A 20,529-nucleotide genomic window follows, 5' to 3' on the forward strand; every position below is an offset into this window, starting at 1 on the left:
TCGCGTTTAGGGTGTTGAGAAGCGTGACATATGTTTTGGGTGTGGCTTCTACCAGGGTTTTGTAGATGCGGTGGATATCCTTGCCTCCGAGGTGGAGCAGTAGGGCTCTGCGCCTTTCCCGGGCTATGCCCGCCCCTTCAAAGTAGATCTGGAGGCGATCGATCCAGACTTTCCATCGCGGGGCAAGGGATTAGGGTGCCCCGTCCACCACGAAGGGCTCAATGACAGGGATCAACGCCATCTTGGCGCAGACACAGTCACAACTCGTGGCACGTGCACTGCTTACCTCCTGGGCACACCAGCAGCCGCCTGGCTGAGGGCAATGATGATGCTGTCAGGGTCCTCTTCTGTGGCCTGTATGTCCTAGGCATCACCGTACTTTCTTCCCTTCTCCGGATGCTGGGGCACACTCACCAGTGGGGTGTGCAGGGAGGGCCTTCCTGTCAAACAGGCACATTCAGGGCTGCAGGGCCTGCCTCGGACACAGCAGACTCGCCTGGGGGCACACAGCAGGCTAGCAAAGGCCAGGTCACACTCCATGGGCCCAGGGCCTAGATCAAAGGCTCACTGATGGCACTAATCACCAGCCAATTAGGGTGATTGCTCTGCACTTCATGGGGTCGTTTCTGCCCCTCGTCGCCAGTGTAGTGGTGGAGGGGCCGCTCGTGCACGTGCCGCTAGCGATGCGACTGCAATAACCACTCGGGACACCTTGGTGTGGTTTATGCGTAGTCCCCTGGGCCACGCCTCCTTTATTTATAGCTGGGGTGTGTCGTCAGGCGCCAGCACTAACATAACATCTCCGACGCGGGTAGACTGCACCGCCTCCCCGCGTCGGAGAACACTACAGTGGGAGCCTCTGAGGCCCTGGGATGCAATGTCAGTTCATTTTAGAGAAACAAAACAACAACAAAAAAATTGGTTGAAAGTGAGAATAGTCAAGCAAATTTTTTTTTTACAAAACAAGTGATCGTAAAATTGGTCGAAGAAAAACAAAATCCATGTATTTTTCTCGTCCTGTTGTTACCATGCCTGCCTCAGATCTCTTCTATATCGCTGCTGCTCCCCCACCCTTCTCGACATTTGTCTGCAGTCCATAATCTGCTTGGCCGTTAAAGTCCAGGGTTCACTCTATGTTTCATCAAGGGGGCTGCATCGCACACTCCTGCCCCGTGATAACTCTTCCCTCCACCACACCAAAAGGCCGCACGCCTACTCCTTAGAGCTTGATCTTGAATGTTGTGGCTGAAGCAGAGGTGGTGGCAGCTGCTGATGATTTAAAGAGCGCCTTCAAGATAGTATCTGGGTCCACCTCCGGTGCAGGCTTAGAGGGTACAGGGCAAGGCCGGCGGGTATCAGTCTCTTTCTTAGCAGCAGACGGAGTGTCACTTAATCGCAGGAGAATGGGTGATCTGATGTGATGACATTGCCAATGATGTAAAGGTTACATTTCATGGGCTGGCCATCCAAGCAGCGGTTGTTGTACTTCTTGTATGCACTGACAGCATCATCCTTCTTCACAAATACAACTTCTGCCACACCCAGGTTTACCAGTCTGGCACGTTTTAAGGCTCCTCACACAGAGAACAGCTCTACAATATCCTTCTCCGTCACTCGCGGGTGCAGGTTATTCAGTCATCTTGGTGCCTTCCAAGGGGCTGTATACAGGCTCAGCTGGGAGTGGCAGAGGTGCTGGGGTCTCTTATCTAGTCACCAGCATACAGGACATGTTGGTTAGAGGTTTTGCGTGCACGGGACCCGGCGTAGGGGATTGAGGGATGGGGGCTGTGTATGCGTCAATCTGAACAACCTTTGTCAGAGGAACAGTCTTGGACAATGTGAATTTAGGACCACTTAGGCCAGGCTGGCTTTGAAGGAAGCTGTTTGCTGGGCCCACCTTCATCTGCTTCCTGGGAATAGGGGTGGTCAGCTCTTCAGCCCCATCTTCATATTCCTCCAAGTCTTCTAGGCTCTGGTTGAGCGGCTGGTGGTTCACCACATTTATCCTCATGCCTGCCGGACTGTGTGGCAGGCTCACACTTACAGGTTTGTGCTGCGGGGCCTGGATGGTCTTTGTAATATTCATGTTAGAGGGGCCTGAGGCCACGGCTGGGCTGATGATGGCTGCAGGAGAGTTACGCTTGAAGCCAATTTTCTCACAAGCCTCCAACATTTTGCCAGCTGACTCACTGATGTCACCGTGCAATTTCCGCGAGTTGAGCATCTCCCGAGCGTCCTGCACTTTGCCCCAAATGCGGAAACGGGCATCATTCTGTGCCAACTTCTCCCGGGCATCTTTCAACCCTAGTCACTGGCGAGCATCTTTAATAAAAACATCTTAGTTGATAAGTTTCCATTGCCGCGAATAAATGAGTTGTTTGCTGCTATGAAGGATGTGTGTTGGTTTTCAACCTTGGATCTGAAATCTGCCTATCGCCAGGTGCCTTTAATTTCAGACAGTAAGAAACTTACAACATTTATTACACCTTTTGGCTGCTTCAAATTTACAAGGGTACCCTTCAGTTTAGCATCCAGTGCAGCTTTATTCCAAAGAACAATGAGTAATATCTTCAAGGGGGTGGTGGGTGTAAAGTCTTTTCAGGAAGATATCCTAATCATAGGCAAAGACATAATTAAACATGATGCTCAACATATACAAGTCCTTGACACTCTAAGAGTTAAAGGGTTGATAGTGGAATTCAGCAAATGTAAATTTGCACAGAAAGAGGTTGTATATCTTGGTCACAGTATTAGTAAGGATGGTATCAAACCAAAACAAGGATTGGTTGAAGCTATAAGGAAAGCACCACGTCCTACTGGGAAGGATGAAGTTAGAGCCTGTTTAGGGCTAACTGAATTTGATTCAAAATTTATTCGAATTTTTTCTGACAAGACATACCACATATGACTGTTACTCAAAAGCTGAGTGAAGGAGGGGTGTCCAAGATGGCAGAGGTGTAGGACACACATTTCAGAGCTCTGCCGGTTTTCATGCCCAGCGGCGACACAGTGATGGACGTTGGTACCCAGATGCGACGGGAGAGGCTGTCGGTCAATGGACAGTAGGCAAGAGAGAGCACTAGGGGGCTGGCAGCGGCAGAGGAGCGGGGACGGACACTGTCCCTACTCGAGAGGCGCGACGGGCCTGGGCCTATCAGGAGAGGGTCGTGCCGTGACTTGCCTTGCCAAGCAGAGGATCATGCCTGACGGCTTCTTGAGGTACGGTGGACCCCTCAGGAGGACACTATCCACAGTGAGTCGAGACACCGGGGTAATGGTGTGGGGGAGCGGGCCATCAGCTGGAGCAGTGCAGGAGAGTGTCCATACCTAACACCGACCCCCCCTCCTCAGCCCACGGCCTGAACTCAAATCTGAGGCACGTAGGGGGCCCGGGACATTATAGGCGAGGGCTCTAACTGGCGGCCTTCTGCGGCCCGTAGTTGCAGGCTGGCCTGCCTCATTGCATATCACAGCGGTGCCGTGGCCGGCCTTGCTTTCCCGCCGGGGCCTGTGTGGCGTGAGGAACTGTATTTCCAGCGGAGCCTCCTGGTGGTGCCCGCGTGGTAGGAGTGCTGCTGACTTGCCGGGGTTTGGGTCCCCAATTTCTGCAGAGGAGGCCAACAAGGCTAGTTGAGGCCTGTTCAGTGTGGGTCGGTCTGCTGCATCGGGGTGAGTGGAGGTGAGCCCCAGCAATTCATTGGGCCCGCGCTCCTCCTCGCACATCTGGTGGAGCGTGCCAGGGCTTTCATTGGTCCGTCCCACCACCCCCCAGGACTACATCATAGGAATTGGAGGCAAGGACCCTGGATTGCGGCCTTCTGCAGCCCACTGGTGGTAAGCCGGTCGGCCTCACTCTGTTTGCGTTTTACTACTGGGAGCTGCTCCTCCTTGCCGCAAAGTTCTGTGGTATCGGTGACCGTTTCAACCCACAAAAATTCCCCAGCGGTGTCCACGGGAGGACACCCTCAGGGAGAGTGGGACAGCTGATACACAGTGGGGGAGTTACACCTCTCCAGGAATGTCCACACACAAAAAAGACCCCCCACCCAGTAAAGGACGTTTGTCCGCTCAAACACAAAAAAGATTGATGCGGTGCGGGAAGCCGAGGATCAAGGGGGGCACTCAGACAAGGTCGGTGGTGAGGATGGCGGCGGAGAGAAGTCCCTACTCATGCAAGCATTTATGGAGTGCCTGTTCGGCACTCTCCGAGAGGATTTTGCTGAGCTCAAACGGGATATCGCCTCAGACATTAAGGGAATCTGACAGGACGTCGCAGCCCTCAATCAAAGATTGGACTCAGTGGAGCACAACCACGATGCTCGAGAGGAAGAGTTAGAGGGCCACGCCGGGAACTCTTGGAGTTATGAGAACAGAACTCGGAGTTGCACTACCAGATCGAAGATTTAGAGAACCGATTTTGAAGCTCCAACATACGTATTAAGGGAGTGCCGGCCCGGGCCATGCTGAACGATTTGGAGGGATTTGTGATTCGGCTATTCAAGCATATGGCACCCTTATTACAAGGCAAACACAAGGAGATGATGGACGGAGCACTGAAACTGCTAAGCCATGTCTTCGCTGGACCGCAAACAAGCATCCTGGGACCGGTTTCGGGCTAACAGCCCTCATCAGCCAGGCTAGCTTGAATCCAGTGGCAAAGTGAGCAAGGGACCCACGTCTGGGCATACCCTGCCAACTTAGGGCGAACAAAGCAAACACAAGGAGATCATGGACGGAGCGCTGAAACTTTTCAGACACTCACCCCCAGTCACAGATCTGGGTTGAATCCATCATCGTTTTTTTGCTCACTTAGCCTCCCCATGTCAGACACAGAGATTGTACAAATTATTCTAGACCCTGTGCCTCATGGGAACAGTCCAGCCCGAAACTGGTCCCAGGATGCTTGTTTCCGGTCCAGGGAAGATCTGACTTGGCAGTTCGGGTTGGACTGTTCCCATGAGGCACAGGGTCAAGACTGATTTGCATACAGCTGTGTCTGAACTGGGGTGGCGAAGTGAGCTAAAGAACCATGATGGATTCAACCAAGATCTGTGACTGGGGGTGGGTGTCTGAAAAGTTTCAGCGCTCTGTGTCCATCATCTCCTTGTGTTTGCCCTTAATACAAGACCAGGAAATAATCTTGGATCGCACACATCTGGCCAGGAGAACAGCGACTGCTACAGGCCAACCTCAGGACATACTTACATGCCTGTATTACTACAAGTAAAAGTAACCTAAGAATCATTGAATTCGAAGGCTTCAGTATTTGGCTTTATTAAAACTCATCCCCGCCACGCTGCAGCGCCGTAGGACCTTGAAGCCACTAACTGATTTTCTCCGAACCCAGGAGATCCGATACAAGTGGGGACACCCTTTCTGCCTACAGTTTACATGGAAGGAGGAGGTCCGGATGGTCCGCACCTTAGCTGATGCATGTGCAATACCATAGATGCCAGATCTGTGGCAAGTTTACCCCCCCCCCTGGTCACAGACCCGCGAGCACTCGGACGAGGGACGGAGATTAGGGCGCTCTTCCAGACGGGGGCCGAAAACGTTGCATAAGCGGACAGCCGAGAGGAACGCTCACAAACTTCTCCAACACCTACAGCATGATGGTGCCCTCGGCTCCTCCTCCGGCGATCATTGAAGTTTCAGGATACCTGGTCGCTACTATTCCTATGCCCTCACCATTGACCTCTTGAACGAGAGCGGTCGGACCTAGCCGAAACCGATTCCCAACACCATAACCACAGGGACATACCGACGGGGCTTCTCGAAAGAACCTCCTCGATTCAGGAGGCAAAGCCTTTTCCTATCTGGCGCCCAAGTACTGGAACAGCTTGCGTAAGGCACTGAGGGATATCCCGTCATATGGAACCTTCAGGAAACACCTAAAGGCTTTCCTGTATTAGATTACCATAGCTCAGTCCCTCGCTACCAGTGACGTTTCTCTAGGCAGCGCCGAGATGCCCCAGGGTGATTTGTGCGCTATAAAAGAGTAAATAAAAAAATTAAAAAAAATTACAATTCCCACACCCCTCTGCGACATTGACCTGGAACTCGTGACTGTGATGACTCCTGGGTGGGAGAAGTTGATAGATTTATTGTTCATCTTGTGTTATTCTTTGCATCTTACTTTTTATTCTTTTCTTGCCCTCCTTCTCCACAATGTCGACATTAGTTCCTCTCCTGGGTGGTGGTGGTGGGTTAGGGTGGGTGGGAGGAGGGGTGCGATGGCACTAATCATGGTGTCTATACTTGGTCTTAATGTTAGAGGCCTTAACTCCCCCAAGGAAGCGACTGGCAGTACTTTCATATCTCAAAGACACCAAATGTGACATTTGCATGTTGCAAGAATCACACCTGGTCCAACAAGACTGGTGGCGGATGCGCTCCCACTGGTTCGACCGCCAATATTTCTCCTCTGGCCCTGCCAAAAAAGGCGGAGGTTGCCATCCTGCTTGCCACACACTTTGCAGGGAGGGTGGAGGGCGTCTTCATGGATGTCCCAGGCCGCTTGCTAGCACTTCACATACAGATTCAGGGTACCAGGTACATGGTGGCCACAATCTATGTTCCTAACGACAAACAGGAACTATTCCTGGGACATCTGATCTCTACCCCAGATAGGGAGATGGTGGTGGGGGGCGAATTTAATGTCGCATTGGACGGACAGTGAGATATATCACAACCCCGAGCAGGCCAGGACAGAGGTCTCACTCCAGGCACCATAGGGTGGCTGACTAAAGCGGGCCTAATTGACATTTGGCGGCACACCATTCCACAGAAGTAGACTATACATTCTTTTCAGCAGTGCACCAAACATATACACGGATCAACTACTTCCTTACTACACCAGGGATAACGAGGGCCAATACAACCGCAGATATTGGGGCAGCCACCCTTTCCGATCATTCCCCCACTAGCCTACGTTTTCGCCCCACACCACAACCAAAAACCTCCCACCGCTGGTACCTCAACACAAAACTCCTCACAGATGAGAAGGTGCGCACGGCCACCTTAGCAGTATTGACCACCTTTCCAGAGCTCAATAATACTGCCGTAATGGCTGTTGCTACAATTTGGGAGACACAAAAGATGATTCTACAGAGACAAGCAGTACCAGGTTCTGCTTTTAACACAGATGAAGGCATTGTGAACTCTTTTGGAGCATTCAATAGGGCCCTCTACACTGCTGATCCTTGACAGGAAGCGGATGTTGAGTCAAATTTGTCTCAGGTCTATCCATCTGAAGTGGAGGTGCCTGTGTACAATACTCTAGAGAAGGACATTACGGTGCAAGAGGTCCTCACCGCTATCCATAGGTTGCCCCCGACAGCTATGGTGGCAAATTTGACAAAACCTTTGCTGCCCACCTGGCCCCGATACTCACACGCCTATTCAGTTCCATTGACACACCAGGAATGCTACCCGAATCAATGCGCAATGCCACTATCACTGTTATACCCCAAACCTGGCAAGGATCCCCAAAACTGCATCCTACGGTCCAATCTCCTTGCTGAACGTAGACGCAAAGATTTTTACTAGCGTGTTGCCGCTTAAACTGGCACCATATGTGCAAGGATTAGTCGACCCAGATCAGGCAGGGTTCATCCCGGAGCATGGGTGTAGCGATAACACGAAAAGGCTATGCTATCTCCTGGACAAAACGCAGCGCTCCCAGATGCCAACACTTGTGTTAACAATAGACGCTGAGAAAGGTTTGACTGAGTGCGCTGGCCGTACTTATACTGGTTGCTTGAGCGGGTGGGCCTCAGTCCCCGATTTCGAGGTTGAGTGCAAGCTTGATATGCAGCTCCCCAGGCTAACATTTGTGTGAACGGCGTACAATCCCCCACTTTCCCAATAGGGCGAGAAACCAGGCAGGGTTGTGCCCTGTCCCCTCTCCTGTTTGCGCTCTACATGGAGCCCTTGGCCGAACGAATAAAGGATAATGTAAAGGTGACCAGGATTCAGATGGGAAGGAGGGAACATAAGATTATGCCATATGCCAGCGATGTACACCTGACCCTCAGCAACCCTTCTGACTCTCTGAAGGGCGTCGTAACGGAGCTTTCAGAGTTTGGGCGAGCATCGGGCTTTAAAATCAACCTACAGAAGTCCCTGATTCTAGACCTGACGATGCAGGAGCCTGAGCGAACGCATCTCTGCGAGCAGTTCCCATTTCAGTGGGCAGATGGTGGGGTCCCATATCTAGACTTACAAATATTTCCCACACTCAAGGCTATGCGGAATATAACTATGGGAACTTACTCACCATGACTCGGTCAGACCTCACTAAATGGGAGCCGCAGAATCTTTCATGGCTGGGGCGGCTGGTGGCCATCAAAATACGTTACTCCCCAAATTGCTTTATGGATGCAAACCCAGCCGCTTCAACTCCCAGCACGAGTAGTAGAAAAGCTACGAGCCCTAATCTGTGACTTCATCTGGGAGGGTAAAAGGGCAAGAATGTCTAGATCAAAAACTTTCCTTTCGGTGGGGGAGGGTGGACTGGAGGTCCCAAATATTTTCAAATATTATCAGGCAGCCCAACTGCGATATATGGTAGAATGGTCCCGCACATTCACCGAAAAACACTGGTGCTCTATAGACCAAGCCATAGCAGGGATGCACATCTGGAAAGTGCTGTGGTTACCTAAACCGTATAGAGCAATGGGTGTATACATTTCACTGGTTACAAGATTGACATTGGGAGTTTGGGACAAGGTACAGTGGAGACACAACCTCTCTACTTCGATATCCCCACAGACTCCGTTGATAGGCAACCCGGACTTCCCCCTGGCGTTGGAGGGCTCGGGTTTTAGAGCATGGCAGGATGCCAATTGCAAGTGGGTAGAGGACTTATTTGATTCTGATGGCCTCATGGACTTTGCCAAATTACAGACATGCTACCCACTTCCGAACTCTGCGAGATTGCAATACCTAGCAGTTGTCCATTGGGTCACTGACAATGGATCCAACCACAGACTGGCAGACCCCTACTGCCTCTTGAGAAGTGTCTCATTACGGGGAGCTCAGACAAGAAACTGTTGTCTGAAATATTTGCGTTCTTAATGCAGCCTGGTGGACACCCCTTGCCTTACCCCGCCAGGGGTAGATGGGAAAAAGAGTGTAAACGCCCCTTTTCTGATAAAAGGTGAAGTGACATTTTGCACCGAGCACAAACATCCGACCTCAACACTACTAGTAAAGATATGCTCCTCAAAATAGCTCACTATTGGTATCTTAGACCATCAATAGTAGCTAAATGGGACCCCAGGGAGGATGGGTTGTTAGCTAAATGGGACCCCAGGGACAGTGCGGACAACAGGGCACACTCATGCATCTCTTATGGCAGTCCCCCAATATAAAAGCATATTGGACAGGAGTCTTAGATGCTAGCAACACAATGTTTAACACATAAATACCCAAATTTCCCAGTTACATATTGCTGGGTTTTCTTAATCTACTCACCTACCCACTGAAATCGCCCAGAGGCAAAGCTATTACTCTTACCTTGGCGGCAGCAAAACAGCTTCTTTTAGCCAGGTGGGGACAGACAAGATACCCTTGCATCAGGACTGGCTGCACAAAGTGTGGGAAAGCTTGGGAATGGAGAAATTAACAGCAGTGGCTGCACAGCAACTACCCTGGTTTGATAAGATGTGGCAACCATGTATAGTGTACTTGGCAGATGAGTTTCACAAGCTGACATGCCCCCAATACCTGCGGATTCTACGCCTAACAGCGACTGAACCCACCGCACACACCTAGGCTGCAACTGCCTTCTAGAGATGCCAGCACACCAGGAAAGTGGAGTCCCATTCCCCCCCCGCCTTTATTGCTCCCCCGCTTCTTTAATTTATCCTTAATAGTGTAATCATATTTTAGTTCTATTTATTTACTTATCACCTACCGAATATGCATCCAAATGTATAGCCGCAGGCCAATGGACGTAGGTGTTTACGTTGCATTGTTGATATCTTACAAAATCAATAAAAATTATTTAAGCTGAATGAAATTTGTTCGGACTGAGGAATGTAAAGATTAATTTGTACATTTGAAAGATGAAATTTGTAATGCACTATTTCTTAAAGGTTTTGATCCTAAGTGCCACATTATTGTGACCACGGAGGCAAGTAATAAAGGACTGGGCTCAATCCTGTCACAATGGGTACACCCCGCTCTCCAGGACCTCAGAGTAGATCTTCTCCATAGCTTCAGCCATAAGGTCTGGAACCAACTGCAGGACCCTAGGCGGACATGGATCACCTGGAGAGCTTGAGGTGGTACCAACTAAAAGGGTCTTGATCTTAGACGCAGCGGAGATAATCTGGCTAAACAACTGGGGTTGAGTTGTTCTGAAACCGCCCCTTCCTCATCGTAAAGCGTCTGAATCCCAGAATCAACTGGACCGCTGGCAGGAGCCGGGAAGTCTGGGTAATTCTTCATGATCCTCTCTTTAAAGAACTCTGCCACTTTATTGCAAAATGTTTGCGAGTTCTCAATGTCCTGATACGTCAGCGTTGACATTAGGGTGCATACTTTATTGAATAGTTCTTTGGGGACATTGATGACTGACCTTTTCCTCTGGGAGAAGTATGCTGATTTTGCTTCTTCAATTGCGTTTTTGTATTTGAGAGCTCCCTCCCTCCCTAAGTTTATTTATTTTTTTTCAGCCCAGGAGCCAATTTCCACCTCCACTCCTGCCTCTTGCACTGCCTTTGGAGCTACTTGGGCTCCTCTCAGAACCACTGGAGATGGTTTCTTCCTCCCTGGTGTGCCGACCCAATTATTAAAATTCCCTACAGGTGAGCCCAGACCCGAAAGGTCCTTCTTGAATTTTTCCAGGGCATAAGTGAACTCCCCCACTTCAGTTTTTCCCCAGTTTCTAATGCTTTTAGCGGTGCTCCACCTGCAATCCACCTCACGTGCCTTATAGACCTTAAATGAAACCATACTGTTGTTAGTCCACTCAAACTGTGAGCACTCGCTTATGATCAAGGTCTCTTGATCAGTAAAAATCCCACTTAGTATATGTCCGGCTTTATGAGTGAGGAACTTGACCTGTTGAGCCAGGCAAAAACTGAGCATGAAATCCAGAAAATGCCTGGTGTCCTGGTCATGCTCTTCATCTAAGTGGGGATTAAACTCCCCCAGAATAGTAAGGTTGTTACAAAAAATGAAGGGCTCAAGTGCTTGGTGCCAATTGGAGGTCAATTGCATTTGAGGCCAGGCGGATGATAGATCAACAAACCCACCACCCTCACCGAATTCTTTTTTTTTTTATTTTGAAGTGCCCACCTCACAGCCTTCAATGGAGGTGTTAATGAGCTCCTGGTGTGCAACTCAGCTGTTCTCCAAAAGAAATGGCAAGACCATCCCCCTTCGAGTAGTTCTGTCCAGTCTCACCACCCCATAATCTGGTGGTGTGGCAATAGCAAAATCAGGGCCGAGTTCTCCTTGGCCCAGGTCTCCATGACAAACTGACAGTCCAAATGGGCTGTCTCAGTTATCGGACTGATTTTAAGGCTGTGTTTAACCAGTGAGCGGACATTCTCCATTGCACAGCAAAGAGCCTCCTTGGTCCTTGAGACCCCCTCAACGTACACTTCACAAGAGTTCCTGGAGGGAACCAATTCTGAAATCGGCACTTCCCCATCCTTAGGGCTCTCGGTGGTCCAGTTACAGGAAGCACACTACCACTGTCCCACCCACCAAGGATCTAAAGCTTCCTCTCCCCCACATCTCACCTTAACCCCTTCGCTGCCAGGCCTCCCCTGCGCCACACCCTTTTTTTGGCTATTTGGGGTAGTTCACGCTCAAGCCCCCATACCCTTTTGTCCACATAAGGTATCCATGCCAAATTTGCAAACTTTTCTTCCAACATCCTGAGGATTCTAAAGGTACCAAGGGTTTGTGGATTCCCCTGGAGGGAACCGAGAAATTAAGAAAAATACAGATAAATGTTGTTGTTTTTTTAAAATGGGAACAAATTACTGCAGAAGACAGCGTCTGTTTTTTCCCTGCAAATGGTATAATGAAGGATTTGTGGTGCTAACATCACCATCTTCCCAGCTTTCAGGAACAGGCAGACTTTTGTCAGAAAACCACAATTTTATACACAATTTTGGCATTTTACTGGGACACAGCTATTTTTACAATTTGTGTGTCCTTTCAACCTCCTTCCAGTTAGTGGTAGAAATGGCTGTGAAACCAATAATGGATCCTGGACAAGTATACATTTTTGAATAGAAGACAGAATTCTGAATTCAGCAAGGGGTCATTTATGTAGGTCCTTCAAGGTTTTCCTATAGAAAGTAATAGTTTAAATAAAAAAAGATTGACATTGAGTTAAAAAAAAAAGAGCCATGTGTGCCTGCCTACATTTTCATCTGTAACTTCTTCTGATTTTGCTAGATATTTTAAAGCAATATACTGTTACATCCGCTGGACCATTCTGGTTGCAGGGCTATATCGGGCTTGTAGGTTCAACTAGAACCCGAGGTACCCAGAGCCAATAACTGAGCTTCACCTTGCAATGTTTTTTCTTTGTGTACTGGGTATACAGCAATTTATTTGAAAAAATATAAAGAGTGAAAAATAAGTATCAAGGAAACCTATGTATTTCCAAAATGGGAACCAGATATGGAGTTAAGAATCAGTGGTTATTCATCTCTGAATTTGTGGGTAGCCATACTTGCGTGTGAAATAGGGGGAATTTTTCAAAATGTCTTCTTTTTTACACTGTCTTACATTTGGAAGGCAGAATGCATAAAAAGACAACTAGTAGTAACATTTGTTCTGCTATTCTGTGTTCCCCTAAGGCTCCCGATAAAGCCGGTAGCTCACTTGTGTGGGTAGGCACAGTGCCCGCGACAGGAAATGGGTCAAAATGCAAAATGGACACAACATTTTTCCACAGAAATTGACCCTTTTTTTGCAAAGTGCAAACCTGTACATTTTTAAAAACTAGACGCCCAGGGAAATCCAGGATGGGGTGACTTGTGCGGCTCTCACCAGGCTGTTACCCAGAATCCCTTGCACCCTCAAAATTTGTAAAAAAGAAGATTTCCTCACATTTGTGTGATGACAGGTTCTGGAATCTGTGGGGAGCCACAAACTTCCACCCACCCAGCATTCCCCCAAGTCTCCTGATAAAAATGGTACCTCATATATGAGTAGACCTAGTGCCCGCGTCAGGAAACGGCCCAAAACGCAACATGGACACATCACATTTTTCCACAGAAAACTGACCTTTTTTTTGCCTAGGTGTGGATTTTGGGCCCTAACTCAGCCGGCACCTAGGGAAACCTAGCAAACCTGTACATTTTTCAAAACTAGACACCCAGAGGAATCCCGGATGGGGTGACTTGTGTGGCTCTCACCAGGTTACCCAGAATCCCTCGCAAACCTCAAACGTTGTCCAAAAAAACACATTTCCCTTAAATTTCTGTGATTGAAATTTCTGGAATCTGCGGGGAGTCACAAATTTCCACCCAACCAGCAATCCCCCAAGTCTCCTGATAACAAGCATTGGCATAGCCAATAGGTCTCGCCTTTGGGAACTTATAAGTGTTTAACCAGAGATGGGGACGTGGCTTGAGCGCCACCGAGTATGGACGTGTGAGCTTCGAGCTCCGGGTCGATCTCGGTAATTATCCTGTCAGAAAACCTCCCCTGGCGGTGTTGACGGTCCCGTGTGGCACCCCGGGGCTGAGAGGCACCCGAGCATCCCTTTGGTGAGAGCAGAAGGTCCCAGCTGTGGTGAGAGGGACGAAAGGCGAGGCTCCGCCTGGAGGGCCCGGCCATTTTGTCCACGGCCTGCGGCGAACGTCTCATCCCCGGCCTAAGGTGGTGGAGAGGCCTTAGGGGAGGTAGAGCATCCGGGGGACGACGGAGCGGAGCGCGAAAGCTGCCCACGCCTTGAGCAGGCTCCCCTGCGGACGCGGTCCTAGCAGTGTCCCGGCAACAGCAGGAGGATAGACTGGTGGGGCTCCATCAGGAGGGCCCGGCTAGTTCCATCACGGCCCAAGGCGGGCCCCTTACCCCCGGCCTGCAGTGACGGTGCGACCTGCGGGGAAGAAGTGTGCCCTGGTGACGGCCTGGCTCTGCATCGGAGCACGCTTTGTGCGGGCTTGCTGGCGGGAACGGGCAGAACGGAGCGGCCGGCGGACCCCGGGAGGGACCTGGACCGGAGCAGGCCACTGAAGGAGTCCCGTGACGAAGGGGAGTGTGACGCGAGTCGGTGGGCGCCGTCTCTTAGGGTGGCCATACCAGCGGCTAGAGGTTGGTGCTCCCGACTTGCAGGACAAGCTTTGAAGCGGGCGCCCTGCCCGGAGACTGGCAGCAGTGGCTACGGGGGTGGTCTTGGATATTGTAGGCACCCACCCCGGATTGACAGCGGAGATTGGCAGTGGGTCGGTGGGACCTGGCGAAGCAGCTGTGGTGGTGCCCGGGCGGTGTGCACGTTGCGGGGGGCCTGAATTGCATTCCGCCCTCTCACATCCCCGCTTCCTGTGGACCGGCGCGGAGGGGGAACTGAGACCGCAGCAGACCTACCCCGAATGCGGAGGCTGCCAACTATAATACGGCCTGGTGAGTGCGGACTTAGCGCCCAGAGGTCCAACGGCGGTGGGGAAGGCCTCGGGTGACGGACCTGGCTGCACAGCGGAAGAGGCAAGTGTTACGCTAGCGGCGGCTTCCCCCTGCCTAGCATACTGTGACACCATCTGGAGGACTGACTCTGCCTCACGGCGCTGAAGAAACGGGACCTACCTGGGGGCGGACACAGGGCCCTGTTGAGGAGGGCCTCGCCACGCCTGGTGTGGGCCTGGCTGGGTGACGGCATTACTAGCAGGAGGTGCTCCCGCGACGATAGGAGGGCAATTGTGGCGCCCAGAGGTCGCTGCGGAAGGGGAATGCTGGCCCTTGGAACGCCCTGAACGGGTAACTGGTGAGGTCGCTTTACTGGCCGCCCGGTCCACGGTTCTAGGGGAAGGTAATGGGTGCGAACACTCCTGCCTCTGGAGAGGGCGACTGGTGGTACTGGACCTCTGCTGTCGGTGCTGGTGATCAGCTCTGGGGCTGGGACATGAGGAAACCACGTAAGGTGCCGGGGACGGCGCCAGCAGACCAGGGTGAGGACTTGCCTGAGAGCCAGGAACAGAGCTCGACCGGAAACCCGAACACAGGGCTACAACAGCAATAGATGGACCAGATTCTCAAGGCTATCTCAGACACGAGAGAAGCGTTACGTCACGATATCGCGCAGGTGTCGACAAGCCTGGGATTGTTAAGGGCAGATCATGACAAGCTAACTGATCGCGTTAAGAGCACGGAGCTAGTGTTGGAGAAGCTGGAGCCGGCCCAGAAGGCGACGGATGCCACGATGGATGACCTTCTGCGCAGAGTACAGCAGCTGGAGAAGAGGGCTGAGGATGCGGAAGGGCGCAACAGGCGCAACAACATTCGGGTGGTGGGTCTGCCCGAAAAAGTCAAAGGGGGCGATATGGTCTCGTACCTGGAGGCCTGGCTGCGTGATGTGGTTGCTCCTGAGGGACTGACGCACTTTTACACATTGGAAAGGGCACACCGAGTGCCAGCCCGACCCCTGGCGTCGGGCCGCCCCCCTTGCCCTGTGGTTGCGCGTCTGCTGCATTTTAGAGACCGAGATATCATACTGCGGAAGGCCCGGACGTCTGGCACGTATAAGGTGGACAATGCCTCCGTCTCTCTTTACCCGGATTATTCCCAGGAGGTTCAACGGAACCGCTTTTCATTCCTAGCGGTCAAGAGGGCCCTCCGTGAGGAGGGTGTGCAGTACTCTCTTTTATTTTTGGCACGTTTGAAGGTGATGGCGGACGGGACAGCGACCTTTTGTGACACGCCGGAGGATGCCTGGCAGTGGCTGGAACGATACCGTGCGGGCGCGGATGGCGCTGGCAAATGGGAAAAGTCGGCCGAGGCACAACTGAAACCCCGCAGGAGCCGACGCAACCGGAAACACACATTGGACAAGCAATCCCCGTCGGCCTCGCAGACTGAGTTGGAGAGACTCGCTGCCTTGCAGGCGGTGTCCGTCATTTCCGGAGCGGTGACTACGGCCTCACTGGCGGACTTGGGCTCACACCGTGGATCGGATGAAGTGGAGTCGGGGGGAGCTCTGGGGGGGACTCCGGTGGCCTGCCTCGGGTTACCCCACGAACTGCTGATGGCCCGATAGACGAATGATTCTGTTGGACTTCGCATGGTATAAAGTAAGGGGGCATGCTTGTACTGCAGCGAGATACGCCAGAGGCTGTTGCTGGGGATTTATTGGAGTAGGCGGGAGGCTTGCCCCCCCTTTTTTTTTCCTGAGGCGGAGGGAGGCCCGGGGAAGGGGGGGGGCTCCCGAGGAAGGGGGGCATGCAGGGAGCGGACACTGCCGGGGTGAGGGGGTTTTCATGCACAAGATCTGTCCGATTTGCTGAAGTGAAGTGATTGTTGTCCGACTCGGTTGGTTTAGGGTCACCTCCTCTACCTCACGTAACTTGTGAGTTTCTGGTTGTTGCCAGAAGTTACCCCAACAGCGGGGTTTGGGTTTGGATGGGTAACAATTGTTTGGCGCCTGTTCTGGGGCAGGGTGGGTTGAAGGTTTGTTGGGGATGTTCTGAGTAATTGTCAGTGTGCCCGTTAGGATGTGCGGGGTTGAGCTCTGTTATGTACTTGCTTATGGCGACCCGACTTGAACTAAAATATATCACCTGGAATGTGCGAGAGCTGAATTCCATGCAGAAGCGATATAAAGTGCATGCCTATTTAGTCCGCAGAGGGATCCAGGTGGCCTTTTTACAGGAAACACACATTACTCAGGCGGAAGGGCAGGCGCTGCAGAGGCGATGGAGGGGACAGCTCTATTATACCACCTATTCTGCATTTGCCAGGGGAACCTTGATTTGGGTGCGCGCAGGAGTTCCCTTTCAGCCCCTGACCACGGTGGTGGACTCGGAAGGGAGGTATGTAGCGGTGTTGGGTCGACTGGACGGTCGAGATGTTACGCTTTGCAGTGTCTATGCTCCGAAATCTGAACAGGCCGCTTTCTTTTCGAGGCTTTCTGGGAGGTTGGCGTCCTTCTTGGTAGGCACAGTGTTTATGGGGGGGAATTTTAATTCCGTTGCAGATGTGGACATGGATCGTTCTCATCCACCATTAGCCCAGTCAGCGGTGCGTAGAATAGCTAAGGCGCGGAGGGAATGGCAGGAGAAGTGGGACCTCGCGGATGCCTGGCAGACGCATCACCCCACCGACAGGGATTATTCATTCTATTCCGCTCCCCATGACCTCCACGTACGACTTGATAGCATTTTATGTACGCCAGGGGCCCAGGAACTCACGCACCATAGTGAATATCTGGCGAGAATGATCTCAGATCATAACCCTTGTATGATCACAGTCCTCTGGTCACGCCAGCAACAGGCGGTCCCCACGTGGCGACTGAACCCTATGGCGCTGGAAGACCCTGTGTTTTGTGTGGAAGTCAGGGAGGGCATCGAACATTATTTTAGGGAAAACTCGGGGACGGCATCAACCAGAGCTCATGAGTGGGACGCCTTCAAAGTTGTGGTGCGGGGTGTGTGCATCTCGTCCACTGCGGGGGCACGTCGGACTTTGTTAAGCGACATAGAGCGGGAGGAGGCTTGCCTGCGCCGGCGGATAAAAATAGTCACGTGGCGGCTGACGGACAGAAGAAGGTTCTGGCGGCGCGGGAGCAGGTGGCCACACAGGTTGAGCGGCTTCACTGTTTTGACTACAGGGAATACATGGTTTGCGCGCACGCTGAGAGGGACAAGGTGGGCACACTGCTGGCCTGGCTGGCCAATTCGGCTGTTTGGGGAACTCCGATAGTGTCGCTGACCACGCCGGCTGATGGTCTGGTCTACTCCCAGAGAGCGGTTAATGACCAGTTTCTAGATTATTATACATCGCTTTATAAGAGCAGGTTGACGGCGCGGCCTGATGGGTTGGACACCTTACTGGAGGAGGCGCGCTTGCCGGGATTGGAACCGTAGCAGGGGGACATGTTGGGCGCAGCTATCTCGTTGGGCGAGATCAGGGCAGTGGTTAAGCACATGGCCAGGAGAAAGACACCGGGGGTGGATGGCCTGCCGGTGGAGTTTTATGCGACATACATCGACCTCCTCGCACCACAGTTACACATGGTGTACTGAGAGGCTTGGGAATTGGGCAGGTTACCGCCGTCCGCCAGGGAGGCGATTATAGTGCCGCTGTTGAAGAAGGGTGAAATACCCACTTCCAGGACTGCATACTGCCCGCTCTCAATGCTCACGGTGGATTATAAGGTGTTGAGCAGGATTTTGGCCACGCGACTCTCAGATCATATGAGTATTCTCGTGCACCCAGATCAATCAGGATTTATTCCCGCTCGGAACACGGCAACGTGCATAAGGCGGCTAATACAGATCATGGGGGAGAGAGGAGAGGATATGTCGGGAACGGTGGTGCTGTCGGTAGATATCGAAAAGGCGTTCGACAGTGTGGAGTGGCCGTACCTGTTCCAGGTGCTGCGAGGCTTTGGATGGGGAGATAATTTCATCCGTTGGACCCGGCTGTGGTACAGCTCTGCTACGGCCAGGGTTCGTACGGGGCGTTCCATATCAGCGGCGTATATGGTGGAGAGAGGTACCCGTCAGGGATGTTCTTTATCACCTCCCTTATTTGCCCTGGCGATTGAACGACTGGCGGCGCATGCTCGCCAAGGACGGCATTACGAGGGGGTTCTGCTGCGGGGTGAGACTCATTATATCTCCCTGTATACGGATGACCTCTTCTTATACTTGGCCGACGCGGAGGGTTCCGTGCGGGGGGCTCGGGCCCTCCTCTGGGAGTTTGGCTAGCTATCGGAGTTGCGGGTTAACTGGACTAAGACCTGCCTGTTCCCCTTAACTCCGAATGGTCCGCAGCCCCTGACACTGGAGTGTCTGCGCTGGGAGCCTGAGTGCTTGCCGTACCTGGGTGTTCGCATCTACCATACCCACTCTGACCTTTTGGAAGGTAACGTAGGAAGCGCGCTGAGGGGAATTAGAGGTAGCATGGGATTCTGGCAGACCCTTCCGCTGTCGGTGGCAGGGAGAATAGCGCTCCTGAAGATGGTGGCTCTACCGCGGCTGCTGTACTTCTTCCGCACTTTGCCGGTGTGGATCCCGGCATCCTTTTAAGGATGCTGCGTTCAATGGTGACGGGGTTTGTTTGGGGCTCCGGCAGAAGGCGAGTGGCGTTGGCCACCCTGCTGCGGCCGCGGGAGGAGGGGGGCTGGCAGTCCCAGATTTCGAGTGGTACTACTTGGCGGCGCAATTGCAGTGACTTACACAGGAGGGGGCGCGCGAGTTTAGAGGCCCAGATGGGCCGCAAGGTAGAGTTATCCCTCATCACGTGCTGTCCATCATAGTACTACAGCAAAAACTTAGGCTGGATCAACTTACTCTTGAGGAACACACCCTCCGACAATGCTGGTTGCACAGTCAGAAGAGAGCGGGCTTTTCCGACCCGTACGCCCCAGAGATTCCATTGGGCATGTGCACTGCCATTCCGCGTGGTGGAGATTGGTCGGCGCTGGCGGGTTGGGAGGAGTGCGGGGTCCACATGATTGGGGCCTTTCCAAGACCTGCAGAGTGCCTTGGATCTCCCAAAGGGAGACTTTTTGCTACACGCCGCCCTAGTATCGGGTATCCAGAAACAGTGGAAGATGGGACTGTTGGAACCCCCAACATCGCCGGGCTGTCAATATGTCACGATGGCTGCGGGCACATTCAAGGCTATCACCTGTTTATACAGGAGACTGGCACTGGAGGGGCTTCCGCCCCTAGATAGGCTGAAGGATAAATGGGAGGAGGACCTTGGAAAACCTATACCTGAAACGACGTGGCCACAGCTCGTGCGGAGGGCCTGGAAAGGCACGCGCAAAACCCGGTTTCAACTAGTTCAATATTTCACACTGCACAGGGCTTATTTAACACCGGTCAAAATTCTGCGAGCTTTTGGGGCGACTCATTCGCTGTGTCCCCGATGTAATGCAGAGGGTGCTGATTTTGGACATATGTTTCGGTCCTGCGCGGGGCTGGGTCCTTATTGGACAGAAGTAGTGGCATGTTTGAACCGGGTAACGGAGCGTCGGATTGAAGTGGAGATGGGAGTTTGCCTTCTGCTTTGGTTCCCACATACACCCGCCACAAAAATCACTAGCAAGTTCTACGATTTGGGGTTGGTCATGGCGAAAAGGGAACTCACCATGCATTGGAAGTCGAGAGCGGGACCTAGCTTTCAGAGATGGCGAGGGAGTTTTCTGAATTGGGCGAGCAGCGAAGGGACGCTCAGACTACAGTTAGCCAGGCGCACCTCTAATGACAAGGCGCTAGATGCAGCAAGAGCATGGGGCGTGCTGGTAGTGGAGCTTCAGTCTTCAGCAGAGGCAGATGAGGAGGATGGGGGGGTGTATCAGCGACCCAGGACCTAGAGACAGGGGCGGGG

At 52.3% G+C, this 20,529-nt stretch overlaps 1 pseudogene; it reads right to left on the reverse strand.

The window, feature by feature from the left end:
- Positions 1 to 1,219: 1,219 nt before the first annotated feature.
- On the reverse strand, positions 1,220 to 14,854 carry LOC144769428 (polymerase delta-interacting protein 3 pseudogene; annotated as a pseudogene).
- Positions 14,855 to 20,529: the final 5,675 nt, after the last annotated feature.

Source organism: Lissotriton helveticus, chromosome 7 (assembly GCF_964261635.1).
Source record: "Lissotriton helveticus chromosome 7, aLisHel1.1, whole genome shotgun sequence".
In the NCBI taxonomy this organism is placed as follows: domain Eukaryota; kingdom Metazoa; phylum Chordata; class Amphibia; order Caudata; family Salamandridae; genus Lissotriton; species Lissotriton helveticus.